This window comes from Salvia splendens, chromosome 12, assembly GCF_004379255.2.
Source record: "Salvia splendens isolate huo1 chromosome 12, SspV2, whole genome shotgun sequence".
NCBI lineage: Eukaryota > Viridiplantae > Streptophyta > Magnoliopsida > Lamiales > Lamiaceae > Salvia > Salvia splendens.
In genome coordinates this window covers 1825047-1840562 of record NC_056043.1, presented here as the reverse complement: position 1 = coordinate 1840562, position 15516 = coordinate 1825047, and positions in this window count along the sequence as shown.

Genomic DNA, 15516 nt, shown 5'->3' with positions numbered 1-15516 from the left:
CGAAAAGTTTTGCCTCAACTATAAAAAAACAGAGGGAGTACCACATTTACTCATCGGTCGAGGTGGAGGAGGAAGTGCGATATATTCACTAGTTATTGGATTGCATAAGTAAATGGTATTAACGCATGCATGCCACACTAAAAACAAACCATTAACTGAATCAATTACAACACGACTGTCACAAGGAGCATCTAGACATGGAACGTGACGGCTAGGCAACACGAATTCGAAAAGTGGCATGAACCTCTCATCGCAGACTTTGTACACATCGCGTCGAAGAGCGAGAGACAGGCATGGTATTGGACTATTCCACATCGCAAAGTGATCCCATTCTATCAAAAGGAGTCATGCTTTACAAACAGACTTGCACCTTATACGGCTTCTAATAGGGAGCCTTCTCAGGATCTCTCTCGTTATCTCTTCCGGTAGGATTATGAAGAAATTTTCCTTCATTATTATTGAAATATATTAGATTGGGGAAGATATGCGGTTGAAAAAAAAAAACATTCTTCAATTTTTTATTATGATGGATTAATCATATTAAAACCGAAAATGAACAAAAATAACAAGTAAATGAATAAAACCTCAGGCTCTGGTAAAGCCTTGAAGGATTAATTTGCTTCTGCCAGTTTCAGACACACACATACATATATTTTGGATTGTGATAAAAATAAAGTAGATTTTATTGCATAAATATCAAATATCATTCTTAGGATTTCAATATCAAATGGGTAGGATTTATGTCACATGGTTACCAAATTAATTAATAATTATGATCAAGGATAATTTTGTTAATTAATACACAATGATAGTGCCTCGATTCTCACAAGTTTTGACCTAATTTACACAATATGTGTATAACGATTACATTCAATGACATAGTGCTATAAATTCAATGTTATGCTGAATTAAATTCAATGACAACTGAAACTACTAAAACATTTTAAAAACATAATTTTAATGACAATTGACACCCTAATTAATGTATCAAATATTGTAGGCACACACACCGCCTTGGTGTACCACAGTTAGGATCAATTAAAGGTTTTCAGTTTTTCTCCATATAGCTGAAGTTCCTTTTTGTCTGTTCAATACAAATAGTATGTATTTATTTATGAAAAAAATTTCGCCTCCTCTTTTATTTTATTATTTATGGGCTCCACCATCCACTATATTATTTCAATTACTTTTTTTCATTCTTTTTTATTTGATCAATTATGCATTAAAATTTATGTCATCCTCAATTACCCTATTTCTATAGGATGGAGAGAGTAGCAGAATACGATTGAAATTGAAATTGAAATAATTCTATAACTAAGGGTAAAATGAAATGACATTATAACATATACAAGAACCAATGAAAACAAATACCTTCCTCGTTTATTTTACTCTCTCCAAATCCAGACATGGTTTCAGAGTATATGACGTCTCAAAATCGCCCCTTCTATCCAAGGATGCTATGATTTATAAACACGCTTGCACCTCGAAATGCTTCTAATCCGGAGTCTTCTCAGGATATCTCTCCCTATCTCTTGATCAATCATAATATGGTTAATAATTATCAGGGAGTATATATTTTGCCCTCGATATTTATTGCCTTCTGTATGTTGAGATTTTGTGGGAGACACCATTAATTTTTACCTAGTTGGTTTGGAAATTTCTTGCAATGAGTGCATGGTTATTTTTCAAATAATTACAATGTCTATATTTTGAATGAGTTCGACAAATAAAAACGGTCATCATTTTATTGGTAGTTTTTTTAATTGGCAAATTAATAGTGTTTTTTTTTCTATTAATTCTTTGAGGATATATGGGCCTATAGAGAAAAGAAGGAAAAAAGGATGTCAACTGGCTTCGGCCCAAGATGAATTTATTTTTCTTCTCCTTTTTTGCTTGGAAAATGTTGCATTTACTTTTGTGCCTTTAAACTATTGAACTTTTCACTTGTTGGTTTTGAATTTTAAAATTTGTCTCTACATTTTTTGAGTATTGATTTTATCTGTTAAATGTTCGGCCATAGGAAACACATTATTCAGCACACTGGTGCTTTGTGTCCGAGATAGAAATTCATGAGTTCCATCTTAAAATCAATTGGTGATAAGAGGAGAGGCCCATGTGACTTATATAGTGGATTAAGCTCTTTGTGTACAAAGATGTGAGATATTGTTATATTCATTTTTATGTTTCAATTGCCAACACCCTCCCTTAAACCCTTCAAGGTGAAACCCTCCGTGAGATATTATTATATTCATTTTTATATTTCAATTGCCAACACCCTCCCTCAAACCCTTCAAGGTGAAACCCTCCAAGAAGGTGAAACCCTTCAAGGTGAATCTTCTTCAAGGTGAAACCCTTCAAGGTGAATCTTGGAGGGGGAAACCCTTCAATGTGAATCTTCTTCAATGTGAAACCCTTCAAGGTGAATCTTGGAGGGGTTGAACTTCAAGGTGAATCCTGGAGGGGTTGAACTTTTTTTTATGATCGATTAGACAATCGACCTAATTTTCTTTCGATCGGTTGGACCACTGGCCCAAATTTTCAGCCCAGTTATACTGCTGGATCAGTCATTTTTTTTCAAGGTGAAACCTTTTTTTTATGATCGATTGGACAATCGGCCTAATTTTTTTTCGATCGGTTGGACCACTGGCCCAAATTTTCAGCCCAGTTATACTGCTGGGTCAGTCATTTTTTTTCGGTTTCAGCCCAGATATACTGTTGGGTCAGTTAAAGATGACCCACAGTCGGCGACCCGCTCTGATACCATGATAGAAATCCATGGGTTCCATCTTAAAACCAATTGGTGATAAGAGGAGAGGCCCATGAGACTTATATAGTGGATTAAGCTCTTTGTGTACACCGATGTGAGATATTATTATATTTATTTTTATGTTTCAATTGCCAACCGTCCGTAAAAATTATGGATCATTTCGCTTCTGTGTCGATTATAGGGCTTCAAATGCGGCTACAACACTGGATCACTTTCCATTACCAATGGCAGGTGAACTATTCGGTGAATCATACGATGCTCGCATTTTTCGAAGCTGGATTTAAAGTTCGGGTATCACCAAATTTGTATGCAAGTGAATGATGTTCTTAAAACGGCTTTTCATACTCATAATGGCCATTTTGAATTTCTATTTAAGCAAAAAATTGGGCCGGCTTGTCGCCTCAACCTATCATAAGGAATTGCATGTCATTGTTTAGGCCGTCCAGAAATTGAGACAATACCTTTTTGGTCGTCGTGAGCTTATTATCTGAAGTGATCAACGAAACTTGAAATATAATTATCACAGATTATGCAAACACCGGATTAGCAATTTTCCAGTCCCATGGTGATGACTTTTCAATTCCGCATTGAGCTGCTGTTATCATACGCGCGGCACATGCCACGTTTGCTCGGTCTGCGTACGAGACTGTCATGCGGATGAGCGTCGCACTTGTCACTGTCTAATTCTCTTCTTATTAACGGTGAAAAGAGGCAATTGGTCTATTTGGCATTTCGTCGAGCATGTGGTGGCCATGGTAATATGATTCTCTTTCTTCATCTACAGCTTTGAAACTTTGAGGAAATGATTATGAGTTGATTATTGGAAGTTAGAGGGCCGTGCGCCGTGCTGAGTCTGCTGTGCTGCCTATGAAATTCGAGACGGCGATGGTCGGCGCAGCCGAATACGGTGGAGCTTTTCAAAATTATTTTTTCAATTTTCAATTTTCAATTTAATAAAAAGTTAAATAAAAGGTAGACTCAATAAGGGAGATGATCCAAACAAGAATGCATCTAAATCCAAAAATGCAGCCAAAATCTTGGCCCTATGATTAATTGATCTAATGGTTAATAATTAACCAAAAACATGGATCATTATTAAGCAGTTTTATGTCATATTATAAAATTCAGGTTTTATGTCATGTTAAGATCATTTTAGATCATCCTTTGTTAGAATGACCTAAAAATAAACTAACAATGACCTGAATATGCCCTACGTATGATTTTAAATCTAGTTTTGCATATATTAAAACCTCTATCTATAATATAGTAGTATATTCGAAAGTCAAAGCATTTTAAGATAATATTCACAAATTTTATTTATTCATAAGTTGAGAATTTTAATACGAACACACTCATATTTTAATTATGTAAATTATGTTTGTGTTATTCTCATGTCGCGTCAACCAGAATTATATATATCATGTCGTTGATAGATTTGTATTGTGTTCGGTTAGAGTTTTCTTAATATGCCGCATTCAAAGTATGCCTTATTGAGTCATTATCAAGTTCACGCGATAACAATTCAACCCACACAATTTGTCAGCCCAACATTTTAGTAGTATCTATCGTAGAATGTTTTGCTATACAAATGTCGATGGTGGATACATGTTGTTTTCATTGAATGTTTGGCATGTGGAATTTTTTAATTAAAAATGTAATATGAAATCAAGAGTAAATAGGAGTATTATGAACGTTGTACGTATTACTTGGTGAGTTATAAAACTAAATAGAGTTTGGTGGGATTATTATATGAGAGTGGTTTATTATAAAAAGATAGAGAATGCTTATAATCTTACGGAATACTACCTATTGAAAGCAATCAAATTTAGTTTAATCTGAAATTTGACATATCTGATCTCATATATATAATTATAAAAATTTAGAAATTTATCTTTATATTATGAATAATATATTTTTAATAAAAAGATAGAGAATGCTTATAATCTTATGCAAAATGAACTACTGAAAGCTATATTAAATTAGTCATTTGATCTCATATTATTATTATTAAATTAGAAACATGTATTTACATCGTTTATAATCTTATATATGAAATATTAACTGTTGAAAGATATCAAATTTAGTTTAAAAAATTTAGTCATCTGATTTCATATTATTATTATGAGAAACATGTCTTTATTATTGTTAGAATCCTTACAATCTTATGAAATATTAACTGTTGACGGCTAGCAAATTTAGTTTAATACTATACGAAATTAGTTATCTGATCACATATTTTCATTATTAGAAACTTGTCTTTATATCAATTGACCCTGTTGATAGGAAAATCTCGCGTACTATTTTTGTTACAACACACTAAGACATAAACTAAACAATGTTAGTGTAAATATAATATTAACGTCGAACAAATTTCGATGAACAATTATAATTACTTTTTTTTTATATAATGCGGAATATTAAGTTTTTCGACAATAATGAAAAGTAGATAATTTACTCTGTCAATATAAATAGTAGCCAAAAAAGTTAAAATTATAGTAATCTATATCATTTTTTTGTGTAAATAGACCATTTTATAGGGGTAAATGACATTTGTTTCATATTAGTATAAAACGTTTTTGTACTCAGACAAAGAGTTAACATCGTTTAAACACATATAATGGAATGTACTAAATTGAAACACGAATGGAACTTTTTGTATGATTTATGTAAACTTCAAATCTTTTGTACTAATACGAAACAAATGTGATACATTTTGTATGAATTATGTATTTACCCCCATATACAGGATGGCCTAGTGTTGGTACTGCTAGGCTTCTCCACGACCTTCTCTTCCTCCTAGAGTGTATACGTAACAAAACAAATACACATACATATATTCATATCGACCAAATAAAATCTTATGTTGCCCACTTATTTTACTCACTCCAAATCCACAAATGATATTAATCTTACTAAGTACAGGCGGAGGAGGAAGCACTGTATATTCACGAGTCATTGGATTGCTTATGGAAACAATATGACTGCTTTCATTCCACGCCAAGAGCAAACCATCAACTGAATCAGTTATAACACAATAGTTGCAAGGCCTAAGATCAGGCAACAAGACTTGGAGAAGTGGCCTGAAGGCCTCATCGCAGACTATGTACTCATGGCCGAATACATTAACGAAAGCCAGGCATTGTTCCGGTGTATACGATACCAGGCCTTGTTTCGGAGTGTACATTGTCTCTATAAGATCAGATGGCTCCATGATTTACAAACAAACATGAACCTCATAATGCTTCTGATCGCGAGTTTGCGCATGATCTCTATCATAATATCTTGTGGTATAGTTGTAAACAAATCATCCTTCATTATTACCAAAATAAATTATAAAGATTAAAGATGCTTAAGATAACACTACAATAAAATGGGTAAGGACTCTTTTTAATGCTATTAAGGATTTAATAAATAAAAGGCTTAGTCGTCCAAATTAATTAAGGAAGTGGCAGTAGCACAATATCCAACTGCACAGAAGGCATGAATCATGCATAGTATGCCGCCGTGCCTTAAGACATGGTCATATGTTACGCCGCACGACGCCTTCGATTTGTTCTTCGACTCTACTCCCATCACGAGCATTGTCAATCCGATGATCAAGGAGATCCTGCACGGAAAACTTGTGTAAGAGTGTCTGATGGCCAAGAACCGTCGAATATTCAGGCTCATATCTAATGGCATATTTGTAATATTTTTCTGGTTTATAAAAGAATCGCACAATTAAGCAAGTGAATGTTTAATTAGATTAACAAAATTATAAAATCTTATATTATTATTATTATTATTATTATTATTATTATTATTAATTACATGAATTTTACTATCCATCCTTCCAAATCAAGGAAAGTGAAAATTGTAACCCATAATCATATTTTTAGAATTGATATTTAATCACTGCAAAAAATAATTAATTACATGAATTCTATTTCCAACACAGACCAAATTAAGGAAAATATTCATTAACTTGTATAGTTAGAATGATATTTAATATATTAATCTGGTCAAAATGCCATTGACGGTAAATCAGAACCATTATATATGGACTAAAGTATACTCCTCCGTCCACGGAAAATAGGTCCATGGATGGATGACACAGGTTTTTGAGAAATTGGTAAGATAAGAGAAAGAATAGAATAAGTGGGTAAAGTACGAGAGATATGATAAAAACAGATAAAGTATGAGAAAGAAAGAAAAAAACAAGGAATAAATGGCACTCCATGTATAAAATGTAAATAAGTAAGAATGTAAGGATAATAATTTCAGAAAAACTTTCTATTTTTTGACAGAGTCTATTTAGTATGGACGCCCAAAATGAAAAATGAGACATTGTTTATGACAGATACAGATAGGGTGCTATTTAAGACCAGAAGCGTAGGAACAAAAGTATTTTCGTATAAACATAGAGGACCAATTTTGAACTTTAGAATTTAGAAAAAAAGTACCAATATATTATACTTCCCACTCAAGAAATGTCCAAAAACTACAAGGGCATATAAAACCATAATCAAATCAAACATAGCAACACAAGAGTGATAGGGAGAGGGATAGAGAATGTGTTATTTACCAATAGAAAAAAAAGAATAGAATGGACATCTTCTTGGTGCGAGAGGCTCTCTCAGTCACTCCATCATTGCAAACACTCCATCCACAATAAAAAGTAGCCAAAACATGGGCTATTCCAAGAAGAACTGCTTCTCCTAACCCTAAAACCGTTGCTTCATGGCTTGGCTCTTGGCACTCAGAAACCCTAAGCTTCAAATGATTCTCCTAAACCCCATCAAAAACACATTAATTACTATAGTTTATGGTATATATTTTTTCTATGAATTTGAACAGAGATTTGGTGCAAGATTACCTTGTATTCAGCAACATCGGCCTTCAATCCGAGCATCCCGCCTATGACGTCTAGTGCAACGATCGAAAAGCAGACAGAAATGTCTAAAACTTTTCGCTTTTTCTGTAGTTTTTAGTGTGATGGTTGATAAGCTTTGGACATGGAAAGTAGTGTGTGGAAATGTGATTTGAGATTTTGAGAAAAGAACTTCTTTTGTTAATTTAATGGTGACTTTATTTTTTACTTTTTAAGAGTAATTTATAGTATGATACTCCTTCCGTCGCGCAAAGTTTGTCACATTTTGACCTGGCATGTATTTTAAGAAATGTAATGAAATGCAAGTTGAAAAAGTTAGTAGAATATGAGTCCAATATCAGTTTTATAATAATGAGAGCCAAATATATATAGAGAAAGAAACTAAGAAAGGAGGACAAACCTTAGAAAGATGAAGACTTGTTGCAAAGATGAAGACGCCACGAATGTTTTACGTTAAAAATGCTTTATAAGTCAATGGAATTTCTACTATAAACATACGCCAAATTCCGAAAAAAAACAACAGGGGTTAATCTCACACAATATTATTGATCAAAAGATATATCTTACAATTTATCTAATACAAATGATAATTAATGCTGATTAATGTAATAAAAAATCTAATTTATGTTAGTAGAAGAAAATCTAATTTACAGAAGAAAAGTGAATTGGTGCCATTTAATGTTGCTCCAAAAATTTCAATTACTTACTCTATTTTATGGCAATCTAATTTATAAAAGAAAAAGAATATTGATGACATATCTTGGACTGATCATCCTGGGGCACAAACCATCTCATATTGGAGTTTGGGTGTGCACTGACGAACCCTAACAGATCATAATAGCAATGGTACTATATTTTTTTTCTTTTGCTACACTATGACTCAAGAATGAATACAAATTACAAAGACCTAAAAATGAGTGTGTGTTGCAATTGTACATTAGAATTAAAAGTGCAAACAAAATGATGCCTCAGAGAAATCCAACACCTAAAAACACGACTATTTAATACACGAGAGGCATGTGCCTTAGCCATACCCTAATTTTTAGCTAACTAATGTAATAGAAAATCTAATATATGTAAAACATATCCAATTTACAGAAGCAAAATCGATTGATGCAATTTAATCTTGGTCTTATGAATCCAAATATGGGTTTACTGGTGTTAGGAGTTTTGTGATGATAACAACGAGGGAGGGTGCATCGGAACCGAGCGTGGAGTGTGCGACACATGATCAAGAAGTTTGAGTTCAAAACTCTGTTATGCAACAGATATTTAAGTTGTTACACATTCATGGCAGTTTCAACTGCATGATACAATCCCTATAAATATTGCTGCAATCCAAGGAGTTCATTGAGAAGAAACGAGAGAGAGAAATCAGCTGAGAGATCATAACAACAATCAATAGCTAGAGTGAGAGATACACACTATCTTTGTGAGCAATTAGCTTGTATAGTCTTCGGTGTGATATGAGTTCATATGCGAAGAGAGGGTAGCTTGTTCTTGAGTGTGTGATCTTGTTGTATGATTGTAGTTCTTGATCGTGATTGAAGTAAATCGATTCGTTATTCTCCCGTGGACGTAGGCTTACGCCGAACCACGTATATCCTCGTGTTCTTGTTGTTCCATTTCGTTTTTGCTCCGGTCTAATTTCTAACAAGTGGCGCCGTCTGTGGGAAAGGGGAGAATCGTTGGAAATAGTCGGAGCTCAGTTCGAGAAGGGATGCGCAGCGGTCTTGGAGAAGCCCAATCCCGAGAGCAAAGGGAAGGCACCTGTTCTGGATGAGAAGGCACATCGCGGTGGAGGTGGAGGCGGAGGTTTCCGTGGACCTCGCCGCGAAGCACCGATGGATGATGATGATGTGCCGGTTCCCAGTAAGGCAGCAGGCTCTCTTCACCAAGTGGATTCAATGATGAAGAAGCTTGAAAAAGGGGATTGAAACTTGATCAAGCTTCGGAAGGAGAAGGACTTGTTGCTGGCTAAGGTTCGGAAACTGGAGGAAGAGGAAATCAGTTTCAGGGGTGAATCTGAGGTCAGAGAAGATGGTATTGCGGACTCTGAAACAAGAAGATAGAAGCAAATTAGCGGATCAAACTATCATTCTTGCTTCGACAGACTATCATTCTTGCTTCTACAAACTATCATTCTTGCTTCTACAAATTATCATTCTTGGTTCTACAAACTATCATTCTTGGAGGCTGAGAAAGAGCTTGCTTCGAGAATACCTGTATCGAGAAATCCGAGTGGTGATGATGCCGTTTAGGCGATTCCTGTGGTGATGATGCCGTGAAAGCGCCGATAGATTGATATGGAAATGGAGTTTCCAGTCATGAAGAGTTTCTGACGAAGAAGCATGAGAGCAGTGTCGACGACGCGTGCTCGTTAGCGGTCCAGGCATCGATCCTAAGCGATGAAAGTGGTAATAATCTTGACAGAAATTCGGTTATCACTTATGAGAGATGTGTGATATCTCTAGGGATCAGCAACTCCAATTCTGAACGGGGAAGATTCAGATTAGGTGGAGGTTTTATCGTCCGGTGGAGGCGATCGTCCGGTGGGGGCGTTGTGGCTGATCAAGGAAGTGATAAAGGAGGATCTGGGGATGATTCTCGGAGTCAGGATACTGACAAGAATAGTCAAGATTGGCGCTACTCGGACATGAGATCGACAAAGTTCAAGATGATCGAAAGAAGTGTTGTATCATCTCAAAAGGTGGAGGATTGTTAGGAGTTTTGTGATGATAACAACGAGTGAGGGTGCATTGGAACCGAGCGTGGAGTGTGCGACACATGATCAAGAAGTTTGAGTTCAAAACTCTGTTATGCAACGGATATTTAAGTTGTTACACATTCATGGCAGTTTCAACTGCATGATACAATCCCTATAAATATTGCTGCAATCCAAGGAGTTCATTGAGAAGAAACGAGAGAGAGAAATCAGCTGAGAGATCATAACAACAATCAATAGCTAGAGTGAGAGATACACACTATCTTTGTGAGGAATTAGCTTGTATAGTCTTCGGTGTGATATGAGTTCATATGCGAAGAGAGAGTAGCTTGTTCTTGAGTGTGTGATCTTGTTGTATGATTGTAGTTCTTGATCGTGATTGAAGTAAATCGATTCGTTATTCTCCCGTGGACGTAGGCTTACGCCGAACCACGTATATCCTCGTGTTCTTGTTGTTCCATTTCGTTTTTGCTCCGGTCTAATTTCTAACAACTGGTTTAGATTTCTTGAAGATTCGAATTCTACTATTCTTATCATGATAGAGAGCATGAACTTCGCCCCATCCTTAGAGCATCCAAGGTGGGGCGGACGATAGGCCTCCTGATGCCTTGGGCGCGCCATCGTCCTCCACTGTAGGTGAGTGGACAACGGACGATGCGTCATCCGCGCCCTAAGCTTAGTCCGCGGACGAAGCGCGGACGATGGAACGCGTTTTTGTTTTTTTAATTCGTAGTGTAATGTATTAATTTTATAAATGAAATGAAGGTTTTTCCCAATTTTTATAGTTATTTAAATATTCAAATTGAAGAAAATCATTAGGGCGCCCATTAGGACGCCCCACTACAGGTGGAAGGGTAGGAGGATAAAATGCTGACGTGGCAGTGCATAGAGCGGGCTTTAGGGCGCGCCTTAGGGCGCCCCACTGATGCTCTTAGCTTGGACAATAAATAGATTTATTTTCTATAATTGTTAGGATTTGTTTTGAGTTGTTTTATTTTCCTAAGATATCTTTTTATGTTCCCACATATTATAAATAGGTGTGAAATATTTTATTAGAATTAAGAATGAATATATAGGAGTTCTAACATCAAAAACTTCTATTGTACCAACAAATTCAATAGCTCTTACATCAGATCACAAGATTTGAAAAAATACTCGATTTCAAGGAAATCACAGTTCGGAATGTGACGATATTTATGATCAAAACATCTATAACCCTTTTAATAAATATCATAATTGACAAACACATACTTAACAGCACAAGGCAAAAACTTAATTAGTACGTTCATGTTTAGGAATATAGACGAAGACAGAACACTCAAAACACGAGGTTGGAGAGTCAATGCTAATGATACCTGGGCCAAGGTATATGACAAACTCATATTTTCATAGGTGTAGTTGGTATGTTGAAGTGCTAAATGTTAATTTTATCACTCGAAATTGACTTCATCTAACCGATTATTATACCTTTGGAGTTCTATGTGTTTTGTTGAGTGTTCTAGGAAAGATAGTTGAAAAGAGGAGAAAATAGAGCATAAAGTGTTCAGAGGCAGCAGGGGCACGAAAAGAAGGACCCGACCGGGTGGATTTACAGTGCAATAATCCGACCCGGCCGGGTAGAGCCAGAGTCCAGCAACGGTCCTAAAATGGGGACCCGGCCGGGTTAATTTATAGTTCAAAAATACAACCCGGCCGGGTAGGAGTGTCTGACGCGTCTGAAAGTTGAAAACGCGATTTTTGAAGAGAATAAAAGAGAGAAAGCCTAGGGTTCGAGATATTCTGCACCTACCGCCTTCTACATTCACACACACCCCAAGAACACTTTGGAGAGAGAGATTTGAAGATTGAAGAGTCAACATCGGAAGATTGAAGCTTCATTCCATAAATCGATCTCACATGAGTACTTAGTATCTTTATTTCATGTTTTTGTTGAATTCCTATGTGTTGAACATGGTTTTTGTCATGAGCATGAGTAGCTAAACATTTCTTGTAGAATTCTTGGTGATGATGCACTAATTTCATAGTTTTTATCCGATTGATTTTGTTCTTGCCTTGCTCTTGTAGTTATTTGATTATTCTTGGGTTTATTCCTTTCAATTGCTTGATCACCACTTGATTGTGTAGGATTAATTAGATTAATCAGGAGATGAAATAGTTAATCCGGAAAGAAGAATAACTCACACCTTAATACAATAGAACTCGGGAGAGTTGAGGTTTTGAGTGAGGTCATTAACCTAATCAAACTATTGGGAGTTAGAGGTTTTAGGATTAGAAGGGGACTTCAATTCTAGCATCTAATCTACAGGTTTCTCACCTCGGGAGGGGGTTTAATCTATAATCGTGGTTGACTTAGTAACTCTAGAGATACCAAAAGGTAAGACAAATCAATTGGATAAGAGCTTGGAATTGTGCATCGGATCCTTGAGTTCTACAATTTCTCCATATTATCTTTCATATCATTATCCCACCGTGTTTTCTTGTTCTTAATTGTTACTTGCCTATTATGTGCTTTCAGTAGTTGTTAGAACAAACCAAACTGCACTTGATTGTCTAGATAGTCGTTGATCTTTGTTCGTGGTAGTTAAGTTGATACAAAATTGTCTCTGTGGGATACGATACTCTTGCTTACTGATTGCTACACTAGCCCCGTACACTTGCGGGTATTACTTGTGTTAAAATAAGTTGAGTCAGTATACAAGATTTGAAGATGAGTTTTCTAAAAATTGCTACAACAAATCAAAAATTTAAAAAGTGCTACATAAATTAAACGATAATTAAGGAAGTGGCAGTAGCATAGTATGCAACTGCAAAGACGGCATGAGCCATGCATGAGTAGCCGCCGTACTTCAGGACATGGCCTTGTGTGAAGCCGCACGAATCCCTTGATTTGTGGTTAGACATTATTCCGAACCCGGGAAATGCTGATCCGATGAGCATGACGATCCTGCACAGAAACTTTTGTTAGAGCATCTGATGGGTCAAGAACTGGCAAATGTGCCAAATAGTATTTAGGTTTGTGTGCATGTGTTGGCCTAGTGGTACAGTAGTTAATGTCTTAGACGAAATGTCTCAGGTTGAAATCCTCATGACACGACCTTTAAATTCATGTTCATAATAAAATTAGCATCCTCTCTCTTCTTATTAAAATCTCATGTAATTTAACAAAGTGGCCATGTATGGTATAGATATCTTTGTGTTTAATCCGATTGCAGCCCAAATGTGTTCCAACTTTTCTGTCCTTATTATTGCATTTTCCTTAAGAAAAGACATATACAAGAAACATGCCTTAAGTTGATCATCCAAGCTATGATAGACCGGCTCAAATAATCACCCAAATCAATTGAATCAAAAAGTTCTTTCCATTCAATCCCTGAAAGTCTTTGATATGGAGTGAAAGGAGGAAGTAAAACAAGAACTGTAATTCAATATAAAAGAAGAACAATCCTCCAAAGAGGCCAAGATAATCCTCCGAAGAGGCCTACGGTTGATACCGTCTTAATACACTTTATTTTCCGAGATATCTAGCTCTTCTAAAGAGGAGTTATTTATAGGGATCAACCTATAGATAAACAAGGAAACAAATCCTCAACATTTAAAGTAATCTTTCAACAATCTCCATAATAATGAAAATAATCTCAAGAGATAACGGAGATCATTAGCTTGATCTCTATCAGTCTTTGCTTTGCTTTTTGCGTTGCAACATCTATTATAGCTAGCGGCAAACCCCCCACAGTTTTTCAACATCTCTCTCACTTTCCTCTCCAACTCCTTTGAGAATTTGTTCTCATCACTTGTAAATTTATAAATTGTTTGCGAAAACAATTTCCAGCTCTTATTAGAATCCAAAGAATTCATCTCGTGAGTATAAAAGTCGTGTTCTGTAATCTGATAGCGACTGGTGGTCAACAAATTGCATCCACGGCAGCCTGATTATATATCGTATATTAAGAGCGTGATGCTAAAAAGGGAGACTATAATGAACTATATGTATTACTCAACTATTTAACATAGTTGTTTTATCAACCTTCCACAATTGCTCTATAAGTATGAATTGACATTAATAAAACAAATTAATTTGATTTATACTAAATGTTATTCCCTTTGTAGGACAATAGGAGTCAACTTTGGTACAGACATGGATTTTAAGAAATGTAGAGAATAGTGAGTTGGAAAAGTTAATGGAATATGGACAAACTTTTCTATATTAGTTTTATAATAGAATGCGAGTGAAGTGAGTTAGTGGAATGTGAGACAAACTTACCATTTATGGTAAAAGTGAAATATGACTTTTATATATCAGTTCCACTAGCACTTCATGTGTAATTATGTCACTACTAGAAATGGTTACCCATGAACGGAGCTTGAATTTTTCAACGATGTCTGGATGTTTGTATACTTGTCGGGCAAGAGTTGTCTTCCCTGCACCAATCATGCCTTTGATACACGAAATCACGAGGTGTGGCCTCTCATTAAGAATGGCTTTACCAAGAATCACTCTATCAATTAGCTGTTCCACGTCTTTCTCCAAGCCCAGCACGAACCTGTGCTACATGGAACTTTATAGTCCTTGTGCTTTCGTCTTCAACGAACCTGTGCTACATGGAGCTTTTTCATTTGTAAGAATTAGATGGATTGTCATAGCCAGCCAGCCAACCAACCGATCAAACTGTCTCATTTAAGAAAAATCCAAAGGAGTTGAATCCTAATACTTCGTAGGCTATCTCCAACAATTTACACCAAATTCAAATTCAAAGGGAATTGAATTAAATGATTCGATTGCCATTTACATCCCGGGAAAGAACAGACAAAGAAACAGGTGTTGAATAATTGGTGGACTCTCATGTTGGGCTGATTGTTTTGTAATGGCCAATGTGAAGTTGGATTGGGCTTGGCCCAAAAACTTATGCCTCTTACTCCAGATGCAACCACGTATACTCTCACCCGGATCAAGGTTCTTAGCCGTCGGATTGTGATGTGTGTTTGTTATGTGAGAGGTTAGTCTTTTGGCTTTCATTATTCCTAACTCTACACTCTCTCTCTTGCTCTCTCGATGCTCTCAGAAACTCTCTTCTTCTCTCTTTCTGCTTCCTTCTCCGACGGTTCTCCGGCGGTTTCTTTGTGACTTCTCACGGTTGGAAGTGTAGTAGACCTTGC